Genomic DNA, 14,224 nt, shown 5'->3' with positions numbered 1-14,224 from the left:
CAGAAGGCATCACTACATACATCATCTACACTGCCTTCACCTTTTATCACATCTATGAGAAAACCCCGGATTGCAAACTAGAAGGAGTCTGAGCTGCGTCCACGTAGTCTCAGGAGGAAGGGAGTATCATAGGAAATCAGTTTATTTGAGCAGTGAAAACGAACAGTCCTTCGATACCAGATCAGCCTCGGAAGGTACCGACTGCAAGGGCACACGAGGAAAATGGTCCAACAGCACCACTCACAGTAAAGAGCTGTTAAGTGCAGCGGAGTCCGTCCCTGTTAGCAAAGAAAAGCCAGCTGGGAACCTGGCTCACCCGGAAGACTGACCTCCCCACCCTTCCCCCTCCCGGAGCCCCAGCCCCACCCACCACACCGTCTCTGCAGGAAGACTGTGCTAGTGACAGGAAGCCAGTGCAATTAGTCTGTCATCACTTGAAGGGAACGCACAGATGCCAGCAAATCCTGGGGAGGAAATGTTAATATCAAGTTTTGCGGAACAAGGAATGACTCCTAATTGAGACAACTGATTTTCATCCGGAGGCTCATGGTGCCTGGAAAGACAGACCAGGGAACCCTGCATTCCATCGGGTGTATATACATAAAGTGTTTCTTCCTTTCTAATCAAGGCTCTCCCCAGCACCCAAACAAATCCAGACCTTACGAACTGCCTCTTCCAACTTGTAACTGACTAGCGTGCAGGGTTTCCAGGTCAAAAAGAAATACACTTTCCCCTCAGGGATCATGCACACATTCACCCAGTCTGCTTCTTTTCCACGTGGAGGAACAAAGCCATCGGACTTGCATCCTCCCTTTGGCTCCTTCTTGGTTAAAGGAAGATAAATCTTAGACCTCTGTCTCCAGATGGCAGGCTACAGGCGAGGGAGGCTTGGCGAGGGAGGTTAGCCTGGAAAAGTCCTCCCCATGCCTCTGTATCACAGCAAAGCCAGAGAGAAGTGTAAGCAAATGTGGCTGCACTTCAATTCCCCAAACCCTGCGATGTAAAAATGGAGAATTTGTCTTTGTCCATTCCTATATGTGCATTGGTGAAGGAAGTCACTCTTTGAATTAGCTACATTATTTAAATTCATCAGACACGGCCTCCACCTCCACTTTGCCTAGACAGACCCAATTCAGGGCACATTTTCAACAGCTTTAACACGCTCAAATTGAAGAGAAGAATCGGCATCATGAATAAGTTCAAATAAAGTCTTGTTTGGTCTCATTTCTTTTAATTAAAAGAATTTTTTAATGTTTATTTCTTTTTGAGAGAGAGAGAGAGACAGAGCGTGAGTGGGGAAGGGGCAGAAAGAGAGAGGGAGACACAGAATCCGAAGCAGGCTTCAGGCTCCGAGCTGTCAGCACAGAGCCCGACGTGGGGCTCGAACTCACAAACTGTGAGATCATGACCTGAGCCGAAGTCGGACGCTTAACCGACTGAGCCACCCAGGCGCCCCGATCTCATTTTTATTTTTAACACACCCATTCCACCAGGTGCTATAGTCAGGTAAGATCCTAAACTTTGCCCACATATATTATTACAAAATGCCATTCTTAGAATTCAGTGTCTAACGAGACTTTTAATAAGCTCTTCCCCCCGCTTGCCCTTCCTCCCACCCCCTATATTCTCCATTAGACAACCCCCCCCCCCCAAATTTAATATCACAGATACCAAGATGTCACATCTAAAGAGCATCTGGCGACTGCCCGGTCCTCTAATTTCCTGGGTGAGGACGTTGAAGCCCAGACGGAGTTAAGTCATTTGTTCCCAAAGTCTTAAATAAATAAAACAGGAAATGGCCACGTAATAATTCCCACCCATGTTCAGGGGCAGAGGCCGAGGGCCATAAGGTATGGTTGAATTACGCTCCATTCCTGCCTCTTCCTCTAGGAATCTTAGAAATTCTTGTTTTGAGTCAGAGTCAGTGCTTTTCTGTTTCAGGTTCATTGAGCATCTGTCCTCAGGGAGTGTCACAAAGCATCCTTATAACTAAACTACACAAAGACCATTTAGTGAGTTCAAGAAATTAGCCCACGTATGGGAGCCTGGCTCCTCTCCCTATGTCTGGTAAACGTGGCCAATGCACTAGAAGCGGCCAGAATTGAGACTTTTGACTTTCCCTGATTCTGATTTGTGCATGAACGAAGTATTGTGTTGGGACAGCTTTCCTCGCTGTTAGTGAGCGAGACCTTTTTTTTTCATATTTTATAATGAAATGTTAAATTCAAAAGTACATACTGGTTTATTTCATGACCTCTTATCCTCCTATAGTTTCCTTGTGGACCATGAATGATTAGTTTCTGTCTCTCTCCCCAGTGACCACAAGAGTATCCAGTGCAGAGCAAACACTCAATAAATATTTTTTGAATACTGAGCCTATCACCCCCGAGTGCAACATGAGTGTTGCAGAATCCATACCCCATAAATGATCTAACACGTAATCTCATTTCACCCATCAATATCAAGGGCTCTCTCTCTCTCTCTTTTAGCCTTCTTTGCTCTTTCTGTATCTGCTTTCTCAGCATTTTCCCAAACTTGAGTCATTCCGTACCTTCAATAATTTTGCTGTCAATGACCTCTACTATTATCTACTTAAATGGTCTCAATTTCTAAGTGCAGAGACGTGTCTTTTAAAAGGTAGCTTTATTGCTACTATACAACGAAGGCCAGGATCATTTGCTCTAGGTACTCATAATAACGAGTTAAAATGTTGAGGGTTTATCCACACTCTCTCTAAATTCACGGGGTACAGGCACTCACTTTGGGAAACAACTCTGCGTTACTCATTCAGTGTTCTCAACATCCCTCTGAGGTAGGTAAGAACCTACCCAGAATACCAAGGTGGCAGTCCAAGCAAGATGGCGGCCAGATAAAGGCGAACCATGACTGGGAAGCCAGGTACAGGAGTGCTGACAATATCAACTCCATCTTTTTATTAAGTTTATTTATTTTCAGAGAGAGAGAGGGAAAGAGTGCAGACACTCATGAGCATGAGCGGAGGAGGTGCAGAGAGAGACAGAGGGTTACAGAGAATCCCAATCAGGCTCCTAGCTGCCAGCGCAGAGCCTGATGTGAGACTCGATCCCACAAACTGTGAGATCACGACCTGAGCCGAAATCAAGAGTCAGACGCTTAACCGACTGAGCCACCCAGGCGCCCCATACCAACCCCATCTTTGGCCCTCCATCTTGGTCATGTCCTTTCTTGGGGCTATTTGTTCTGGGCCGCCTGGGGATTAATGTACATACCTTAGAAATACCCACCAAGGCCGGGATGGGGGGAGTCTTCCTTTGGCCCTCCATAAATTTGTGAAAAATAACACAGTCTTGCCTCTTCCTGACACAGGGATGGTGCCACAGATCACAATTAGGTGCACGTGAACCCTGTGCACCCACTACCCCTCCCTTCTGCAGGTCTCCTTGCCCTACAAAATCTGTGGACCAAGGTCCGGTCTTTGTGCAGAACAGTGGTATAGCTCTGGGTTGTCACCGGCCCCATCCCCCCTGTGAGTAAGTTATCCGGAACAAAACCCTGTGTGTGCCGTATGGAGTCGCCTGCTTTGTCCTCTGGTCTCAAAGTGCTATCTCAGTGGGAAGACTGTCCTCCCTCCTCCACCTTCAAACACCGGATCTACTAACTCTCAGTTAATGCCCTTTCCTCTGCTCCCTAGATCCTCGTTTCTCCAAGCATGGGTGACAATCCAGAAGCATCCCGTATACCCTGGAAGCTTGTAAAAAACGCAGGAGCTTGGGCCCCACCCCAGGCCTACTCAATCAGAACTTGCATTTTATCACGATCTTAGCTGATCCAAGTGAGTGTTAAGGGTTGAGAAGCCCTGAGAGGTGTAGACCAGTGGTTCTCTGATTCGGCAGCACACTCGAACCATCTGGGGAAACTTAAAATATACTGCTATCTGGACCCTACCTCCTAGAGATTCTGGTGTAAGTGCCTACGGTCTGGCCCAGGAGTTTTTAAAAACTCCTCAGCTTACAAGAAAGCTGGCGGGTTACAACGAGGAAAGCCCGTACAGCCAAGTTTATAAAACAGGGGTCTAGATCGGTGGTTCTAGAACTCTGACCGCCTCAGAAGCAGTTGGACGGCTTGCTAAACCACAGATGGTCCGGCCCCTGCCCCAGAATTTGTGGTTCAAGAGGTCCTTGTGGGGCCTGAGAATTTGCACTTCTAACAAGTTCCATATTGGTACTGCCGGTCCAAGGACCACATGTGGAGAATCCCTGGGAGCAAGAGGGTCCACAGGAGATCAAAGCTCAAACTCACTCGAAGAACTTTCCTAGGCCAATATACATGCTGTGGTTGAAGCCTGCATCTTAAGGATAGAAAAATAAAAAAAGTGAGTTCCAAAATATTTAAGGCGTTTCACCTGTGAAATATCTCCATGTAAAAAAACACCATGAGGTAGTTCCCACCTCGCTTGTTTTCATCCTCACAAAATAACTTTTCCACCAGAACGAGGTCTCAACAGAAGTGGTAAAAATCTCCCGAACAGCCCCCGAAAAAGCAGGAGCTTTTGTGACGAGCGCCCCCTGGAGTTCCGCTGCACGCGGTGCCCTGCTTCTGACGTTTGGCCGAAACCAAAGTTCCTTCGTTTCTCCTCTGGAAGCCGCCCCAAAGCGCCCTGAGGAACCCCTCAAACCCGTTGCCACTAGGACAGCACGTCTGCTTGAAATTTCTTCGCCTTTGCATCAGACTGACTCTCCGGCCACAACGAGAAGACCACCGGCTACAAGAGTTGTCTTTTTTACAATCGCAGTTTAAAAAAATAATAAAATAAAACCAGAGTGAATCCACAGCACGTTATTACTGGTCTGTGCAAAACCCCTCTCTTGTTTTATTCTCCTTTTATTTCTGATCCCCACACCCCTCCCCCTCTTCCTCGTAGGCAACCTCTCTCACACATTACACAGATGTCCTTAAATGATGTGTCTCCGTAGAAATAGGTAGGGCGGGGCGCCTGGGTGGCTCAGTTGGTTAAGCGTCTGACTTCGGCTCAGGTCACGATCTCACGGTTCGTGAGTTCGAGCCCCGAGTCGGGCTCTGTGCTGACAGCTCAGAGCTTGGAGCCTGCTTCACATTCTGCGTCTTCCTCTCTCTCTGCCCCTTCCCTGCTCATGCTCTGTCTCTCTCTGACTCAAAAATAAACACTAAAAAAAAAATTTGTAATCCCTTTTCTTAAAAAAAAAAAAAAAATAGGGCTATCGCACGTGCATGTGTGGCTTTAAATTACATAACAGCACCCTATCATAAGTGTTTTTTTTTTCTTATCCTTGCACTCCCCATCGTGTTTTTAAGCCCTATTGATGTTGCTTTATGTTCACCTAAGATGCACGACCACACTTTGCTTATGGAGACCTCGTCTTCACGCATCTGTTTCTCGCGCTGAAATCAGCATGCTTTTGAGTCAGAGCATTTGGGACGAAGCAAGACTGTTTGTTGGAGTTAATCTGACACCAGATGCATTTATCCCTCTTTTAGGACTGTAACTAATTCCTTTCCGCCCCATGTGGCCGAGCTCACTAGCTGGCATCACAGGTGTCTTCCTTAAAAAGAAAGAGTTTGTCCTTTGGTTTCCTGACCATACCTCACTCCTACCCCCTTTTTTCAGCCCTTTTACATGGAGTTTGCACCAAAAAGCACAGAGAAGGGCGACTCCAATAGAAAAGTCAGTCATCTCTGATTTATCCTTGCTTGAACAAGATCATTCCAGCCTATGGACAAGTTTTTTTTTTTTTTTAATAAATAACAAAAGTTACCCTAATCTTGGATTACAGATTACAGATCAAAACAAACAAACAAACAAACAAACAAAACAGAAACAAAAACAAATTGCTTATCAGAAAATGTCCTGTCCCAGCTCCTCTCAACTCCTTTTGCAGATGTGAGTACTAAGTCCAAAACCAAATTCTCTGTCCCAAGAGGGAAACTCCCACCAACACCAATGAGGAGGGAATTTGGCTCATACAATAGCACTTAATTATTAAAATGTATAATTTCCACATGTACAGGAGCAATAAAAAGGATGCTTCTTGGGGCCTCTTTCCAGCCCAATCTTTCAAAACATGTGAAATCCTATTTATTTATCAACCGTACTGCCGTAAAGTGATAAACGTAAGATACCAGGATTTAAAAGGTAAGCAGTGTTTTTCTCAAGATTCTGGAGTGAGCCCTTCATGAATGTGTAGCAATAAAATATTAAAAATGACTACCCTGTGTTAACTAACGTGTTTCTAATGTTTCAGGCACCGTACTCAGCATTACCCAGTGCATTTTCCCATTAATCCTCATAAACCTACGACAAATTCTTTCTGGCCCCTGTTTCAAAGATAAAAGACAGGAAGAATCAGGGATGAAGGCAAAAGAAAACTTTAAGCCCATATGCAAGATGAGCTCATTCCCCCAAACCGAACAAGACTCACTTCTCCCTCCTGAAGACACAGTCCTGGATTTGCCTCTCTCTCCAGGGTCTCCCTCTCCTCTCGGGCTCTCGCCAACACCCGGAGATCTCTGTGCCCCCCCACCCTGTGTGGTCTCCTCCCTCCTCCCCTCAACCCCCGGCAGTCAGGTGTTCTGCAGCAATGAGAGCCACCAGCTCAAACTCTGAAATTCCTCGAGCCTTCCTTTAAATCTTGGCTTCTCTGGGGCCACATGCTCTCAGTGTCTTCCGTCTCTTGTCTCGTCTTCCCCGGCTGCGCCGCCAGGGCCTCTACCTTCGCTGTCCTCATACAACCAGGTACGACACAGCTCCTGCCTCAGTTTCTTTCCTTAGTTCCAAATGGTGTCCCATGAGCCTCCTGGCCCCAGTCTGGATCCCCCATGGGTCCCCAGTTCCTGCCCACTAGTGGTCATCACAGGGGCCCGCCTGGTCCTCAAACTCCGTCCTGTACACGGATTCGCAACGGTGGCCATTTGTCACCCGTGTGACCCTGGGCCTCGGTTTCCTCCTGTATGAAACCAGAAGCATGAACCAGGTTTCTCGCTCGTGCCTCTTCCGGGTGTGCCATTCTTGCATTATTCCTCCTGACAGGCAGAACAAACTAAAACTCTTTAACCCGGCATTCAGTGACAGTCCCCTACCCCCTACCCCTACCCCAGCCCACAGGCTTCTCTCTGCCTCCTCACCCCCTATAACACTCTCCAGGCCTCTCAGCCCTTGCCTGACCCAGACCCGGAGGCGCTAGTCTGCCCAGAATGCCCTTCCTTTACCTGCCAGCATCTGCCTGCTGGAGCTCCGGGTCGGCTCCAAAAATCTTCAGTCCCGGTTAGAAAGCTTTCCCCTCGTTCTGCAACTGAGCGCCCCATCGAGGCGCTTGTGACGGTCTATAGGGCAGCAGACCCCCGCCCCATGAGCGTGTGCACACCCAGGCCACCCTCCTGGGACGCACCGAAGGCAGATTAGTCTCCAGACCTGCAGCCAGACAACTGAGGTTTGTATTGTGTGTACTTTCTGCTTCCTGAATATTATGATGTTTTGACCTCATCAAAAGCCATGCTAACTAAGGAGAGTGCCTGGGCCTGTCCTAGGTCCTATCAATTCTTAGTGATAGCAAAGGGCCCAACCTTTGGACTGCAAACTAACCAGCCCAGAGCCGTCCTTCCTTGAAGTGGCTCTTACACCGCAGGAAACAATATTCCTCTGCCTTAATCGTCCCAGGGCCAGGTACCAGACACCTGGAGACCAGTCTAGAGCCCAACACCCCCCCAAATTATTCAAATTAGCTAGGCCCAAACTGCTTACTGTGCCCTGCCTTGCCCATCCACCAGAAATCCCAGTAAAGGCTGGGCCCTAGTGGCACCTGGGTGGCTCAGTCGGTTAAGCATCCGACTCTTGATTTCGGCTCAGGTCATGATCATGGTTTATGGGTTCGAGCTCCATGTGAGGCTCTGCACTTGACAATACGCTGCTTGGTTGGGATTCTCTCTCTCTCTCTCTCTCTCTCTCTCCTTTGCACAAATAAACAAACATTAAAAACAAAAAAGATATGCCCTACATTCTCCCCTTGCTCCTGTCTTCTGCCCCCAGATGACCCTGCTGGTTGTCCCATGATTCTGTGCGGCATGCAGTGACCCCCCCCCCCCCCAAGACCTGTAAGTATAAGCTTCTTCCTGTCAATTCTCCTCATTTCTCCTGTGGCCACACTGACTTCACCATACCGTCCCCAACGTGCACATTCTCAGAACAGGGCTCCACTTTGAACCCCATTGCTTACAAACTATGCAACCTTTGGCTACTTAATGGGCCCAAGGCTCAGTAGATTAGAGTTAACAATAGTCCTGGCCCCAAAGGGTTATCGTAAAGATTGAATGAAATGATATATGCAAGTATATACATTATATATCTTAGTGAAAGTTATGTTTAAATTATATTTAAAGGTTTAGATAGTAGCTGATACATGATAAATAAGGGTGAGTTATTAAGACTGTTATTTTTAGGGGCGCCTGGGTGGCTCAGTTGGTTCAGCATCCGACTCTTGATTTCAGCTCAGGTCAGGATCTCGTGGTTCGTGAGTTCAAGCCCCATGTCAGCACCGAGCCTGCTTACGATCCTCTGTCTGCTCCTCCCCCACTCTCTCTCAAAAATAGATAAAAAACATTTTTTTAAAAAAGACTGCTATTTCTATTACCGGATTTATTTTTCTATCCTTGCAGCACAGCAACCTGGCTGAAAACAAGGAGTTAATGTGACAGTTCTACAAAGGACTGGAAGCCGACCTGGTCCTCTTTTTGAATGAATGCAAAGGTAGTTCCAGATTGTCTATCTGAAAATTAACTTCAGGGCCCTCAGTGTGGTGGGGGCAGGGCAGGTCGTGGAAACTGAATCTGCATGAGATTTAAAAACAAACTGACACTCAGTAACAGGAAATGCGGCAGGTGGAACCCAGGGGAGATGGTGGGGGAGGGGGCTCAGGAAGATCAGAGGAAGTTGAATCCCCGTACCATTGTTGGCAAACAAGGGCAAAGCTCAATAAATAGTAAGAGTCGCATGGCCTTGAACTTCACAGATGGTCCAACAGATTATACACCAGTTGTCCCAAAGAACTGCCCTCTTGTCCCTCAGGCCCACCTCCACCCTTTCCCCGTGCCAGGGAGTAAAACCTGGGCACTTCCTGCCACTCTGCATCATAAGGTCAGGAGGGTCATTTGTTGGAACCTAACCCCCAACGAAATGGCATTAGGAAGTGGGGCTTTGGGGAGCTCATGAGGGCCGAGCTGTCATGTACGGGATTAGTGTTCTTATAGGAGACCCCCGAGAGCTCCCTCCGCCATATGAAGCGGCGAGAAGAGGATGAATGGTCTATGAACCAGCAAGAGAACACTCACCAGACATCGAATCCACCTTGATCTTGGAATTCCCAGCCACCAGAACTGTGAGAAATACACGTCTGATAAGCTACACCACCTACTGTATTTGTTTCAGTGGCTCAAACCGACTAAGGCAGGAGGCAAGCACAAACCCCAGCGAGCAGGTGATTTTGTGTTGAGAGTTCACCAGCTGAGAGCAGGGTCATGGGCGGGGCGGGGGGGGGGGGGGGGGGGAGACCTAACAGGAAATAGGTCCCTCAGATGAAAGCTATGATATTTTACATGCTATGGATCCTTTTTCTAGATCTGCCTATTTGTTCACTTCTCCTACCAACTTTGCTGGGACACCTGCATCCTGCCACGTCTATGACAGTCTGATCTTTTTTCCCCCACACCCTTAGCGTAACTTCTTTCCATTCCTGGCAAAGCCGTGTTTCTTGCATCTAATTCGCCAGTAATTAGACCATGGTTCTTTTCTCATCTAGGTGAGACTCAAGGGTCTTACCCCACCCCGTGCTCTCAGCAGCCCTACCAACTGTCAGAGATGACCTTCACAATGAATCCAGTTTGCCAGCCCTCAACTAGAAGATTTTTTTAGATTTCTTTCAGCTTTAACATCCTTTGATTCAAACCTAAGCAAGGCCCTTTGGCCACATGGAGATACACGTCACTGCAAATCAACCAGTCGGATGCCCCAGAAAATCATACCGCTGGGAGTCAAGGAGACCAGCTCACTCCCTAGCACAGGGCTTCTGGGGCAGAGGCAGCCAACTAGCCAACCTGCTTTAATTCTACCAAACAGTTTTCACCAAAAACGAATCCACTGAGAGCTTTTTCAGAGTCCTCCAAAGGCTGCTAGAGTTGATCCTTGGAGTAAGCTGGGTGTGGTGGTTCCCCTCAAACCCCATCTCCCTGAAGCTTGGACTCCACTCACATACACACCAGCCTCAAGACTTAAAACCAGTGTGGCCTGGCTTTGAGCCTTGAACTCACTCCATACCTGCTGGCCACACACAGTAGTCACTGAGGTGCTCGATGTGCTTATGGTATCTGGATCCTGAAATCTGTGGTGTCACTCCCCTCAGGCGTCTGTCCTTGATCTGTCCCTGACCTCATTCTCTGTGTCCTGTTCAAGCCCCATTGACTCTATGTGATGTGGACACTCCCCCTTCCTAACAAGGTGCACTCACCTCTCAGAACATGTCATGTTTTGGCCACTCCAGCCCAGCCCAAACATTCCTGAAGTCAGCAACACAATCCCATGAAGGCCTGTGACTGGAATTTCTGATGAGAGACAGAGAGAGAGAGAGAGAGAGAGAGAGAGAGAGAGAGAGAGAAATAGACAAATATCCACATACAGAGCAGGACCGAGAGACTCCTAAGTCCTATGGAGAAATGTGGGAGATCAAACACAACTCTTTGTGTCTATTTGGTTCCAAAACTGTGAAGGGGATTTTTAATGACATAAGCCCATAAGGAAAAAGAAAATCGGAGAAGAATCGTCACCAGAAGAGAGACCCCAACAAATTTCAAGATACTCTGGTGACCTATTCCCAAAGTCACCCCAAATCAATACACAATGGGAGTGGAAACGGTGTAGTTGCTATGCAAACACAGCTCCAAGACCACTCCCCAAACCCACAACCCCCCAACCCTCCAACCCCCTCCCCTCCAACCCTCGACCCTCCAACCCCCTACCCTCCAACCCTCCACCCTCCAACCCCATACCCTCCAACACCCACCCTCCAACCCCCCAACTCTCCAACACCCCAACCCCCCAAACCTCCAACCCCCTACCCTCCAACCCCCTCCTCTCCAACCCTCTAACCCTCCAATCCCCTACCCTCCAACCCTCCACCCTCCAACCCCCTACCCTCCAGCACCCTCCCCCCAAGCCCCCAACTCTCCAACCCCCCAACTCTCCAACCCCCCAACCCTCCAACCCCCTCCCCTCCAACCCTCTACCCTCCAACCCTCCAACCTTTATACCAAATCACCACCCACAGCCCCCGTCCTTTCTGTCCAAAGTCTGAAGTCACCACTGGGGTCTCCACTACTGAGTCCTGCTCCTTATTATTCTGCCCCAAGTTGGCACGTGAGCCTCCTCCTTCCCTCCTCTGAAAATCACTCTCACGCCCACTCTGAAGAACGCCCATTCTTTCATTCATATATTTTTTTGCCCCTGGACCTTGTTAGAGGCTATCCCTCAATATAAGTGCAGGGCATAATAGTTAACACTTTTTCCTGTGAAGGGTTTTCTAGAGTTGTATCTGAAATAACCACATCAGGGATATGCCTTCTGAGGCTAAAACAGCATAGACTAGGGTTAGGGAAGCTGGAAGCCTGGAAAAACTATCACCCAGTGAACATCATGGCTCAGTACGTGGCTGCTGTCAGAGGGCCCAAAATGCTCCTGGAGGTGATGAGTAAACAGGAAGCCATAAACATTCTGCTCAGAAATGCAAACATGAGTACTTCTATTTTGGCGGGAAAATCTTGACTCCAAATTGTGCTCAACTGCCTCAAGTTTATGCTGCGTGACGTAATAAAAAGAGTTTTGAATTTTTGGATGGGGCTTTGAAGCCCAAGTCTGTGAATTACAACCTGTGTGATCTTGCTCAGCCTTCCTAAACCACCATTTCCTGGGCTGCAAAACATAGACGCTAATATCAGTCTCATGCGCTAATGTCAAGAACCAAAAGATACCATCACAAGAAAAAAAAAAAAAAAAAGACGTGCCTACGCATGGCAGTGGATATCAACGGGACAATTGCGGGGATCGTTTCACAACATACACAAATATCGAATCATTACACTGTGCCCCTGAAACGAGCACGATGTTATGTCAATTGCACCTGCATTTAAGAATCTTTTAAAAAGTTAACAATAAAAAATACATATTGGTTTTAGAAAAACAAATTTCCACATTGAATAGCAAGGTTAAAAAAAAAAACCACTTTCTCTTACTTTATGTAGGCTTCCACATGAATTGTCACACTGATAATGGATGAAAACTGGAGTTAAAAAAAAAAAAGAATTTTGAATATTATACATCAAGTGCTCAGTTCCATGCACGGTACACAGTAGCCCCTAAGTGATGACAGCCATTGTTTTTACTCTCTTGTGGGAAGTCAGTTTCGAGAGCACCTCCAGCAAGGTCAAGATTTTTAAAAAATAGCTTAAAATCTTCTCATACACTTGAATACATTTTTGATTCAATTGAGGTCCCTACGGTTCCAGGTGGCATCATGGAGAAAAGGCAAAAAGTTATAAGACCAGGAGTTACTGCCTGGTCATCACCTGCCCTATCAAAACAGAGAGTCTCTGATTTCTAAGGAGATTGATACCACCCAGGATGAGTTCTGTGCAAAATGATTTCCAATCCTGGTGGCACATAAAAAATCCAAACAATCAATTTAGAATTTCCTGAAATGGAACCGGGCATCAGAGTATTTACTTTGAGACAGAGAGAGATAAAGAGTGCATGTGCATGGGGGAGGGGCAGAGAGACAGGGAGAGAGACGATCCCAAGCAGGTTGCATGCTATCAGCGTAGAGCCCGACACAGGGCTCCAACCCATGAACTGTGGGATCATGACCTGAGCCGAAACCAGGAGTCAGATGCTTACCCGACTGGGTCACCCAGGAGCCCCAGCACTAGAGGATTTTGAAGTGCTCTCCAGTGAGTCTAGTGTGCAGCCAGGATGAAAAACCACCAAGCTTTAAAAAAACCAACCAGGGGTGCCTGGGTGGCTCAGTCGGTTAAACGGCCGGCCGACTTTGGCTCAGGTCATGATCTCACGGTCCGTGAGATCGAGCCCCGCATCGGGCTCTGTGCTGACAGCTCAGAGCCTGGAGCCTGTTTCAGATTCTGTGTCTCCCTCTCTCTGACCCTCCCCTGTTCATGCTCGGTCTCTCTCTGTCTCAAAAATAAATAAACATTAAAAAAAATTTTTTAAAAACCAACCAACCAAACAAACCAACAATGACCTATTGGATGGAGGATAAGAACCTACTCCTTTAAATATTTGAAATTTCCTCCAAATCGCCTGAGCCTCAGGGTTGTTGCTACTAAATCACTTTCTGAAAAGTGGCCACAACCTGAAAGTAACAAAGTCATCCTTCAGCAGGTGAGTGGAAAACTTCAATACCTCCAGGTGATGGAATAGGATTCAACCAGTACAGAGAAAGGAGCTGTCAAGCCAGGAAAAGACAAGGAAGCACTTTCAATGCATATGACTAAGAGAAAGACGCCCGTCCGTCCCATCTGAAAAGACTACTGCACCATATGCTGGAAAAGGCAAAACTGTGGAAACAATGAAAAGATCAGAGGTCCCCAGGGGTTGGGGGAGGGAGGGATGAGTAGGGCAGAGCACAGAGGACTGTCAGGGCAGTGAAACTGTTCTCTATGATACTATAAAGCGGATACGTATCATCACATATTTGCCGAAACCCAAAGAATATATATAACACCGAGAGTGGACCCCGCTCTAAACTAGGGACTTTGGGTGATATGATAACGATAACCGGTGGAGGTTCACCAGTGTAACAGATGTCCCATGCTAGTGGGGGTGTTGATAGTGGAGAAGGCTATGCATGTGCGGGGGGCAGAGGGTATATGAGAAATAGCTGTACTTTCCACTTAAGTTTGCTGTGACCCTAAAACAGCTTGAAAAAAATAAAGTCTATTTAAAACAAAGAGAGAGAAAGAAAGAAAGAAAGAAAGAAAGAGAGAAAGAAAGAAAGAAAGAAAGGGAAAGAAAGAAAAAAGAAAGAGAAAGAAAAGGAGGAAAGAGGCAAGAAAAGGAGAAGGAAAAGGAAAGAAAAAAAGAAAGAAAGAAGGAAAGAGAAAGAAGGAGAAAGAAAGAAAAATAAGGGAGAAAGAAGGAAAGAAGAAAGAAAAAAGA

General features: G+C 47.1%; 1 long non-coding RNA gene across 1 annotated transcript in view; it reads right to left on the bottom strand.

The window, feature by feature from the left end:
• Nucleotides 1-14,224, bottom strand: part of LOC109275444 (uncharacterized) — a 32,982-nt gene that overhangs the window by 6,795 nt on the left and 11,963 nt on the right. Inside the window, exon 3 of the long non-coding RNA XR_002084143.2 lies at nt 10,509-10,602. This is a non-coding gene — a long non-coding RNA (uncharacterized LOC109275444). The remainder of the gene's footprint in view (nt 1-10,508; nt 10,603-14,224) is intronic.

Source organism: Panthera pardus, unplaced genomic scaffold (genome assembly GCF_024362965.1).
Source record: "Panthera pardus isolate Hobbes unplaced genomic scaffold, ASM2436296v1 HiC_scaffold_20, whole genome shotgun sequence".
In the NCBI taxonomy this organism is placed as follows: domain Eukaryota; kingdom Metazoa; phylum Chordata; class Mammalia; order Carnivora; family Felidae; genus Panthera; species Panthera pardus.
This window is presented reverse-complemented; position numbering and strand designations above follow the sequence as displayed.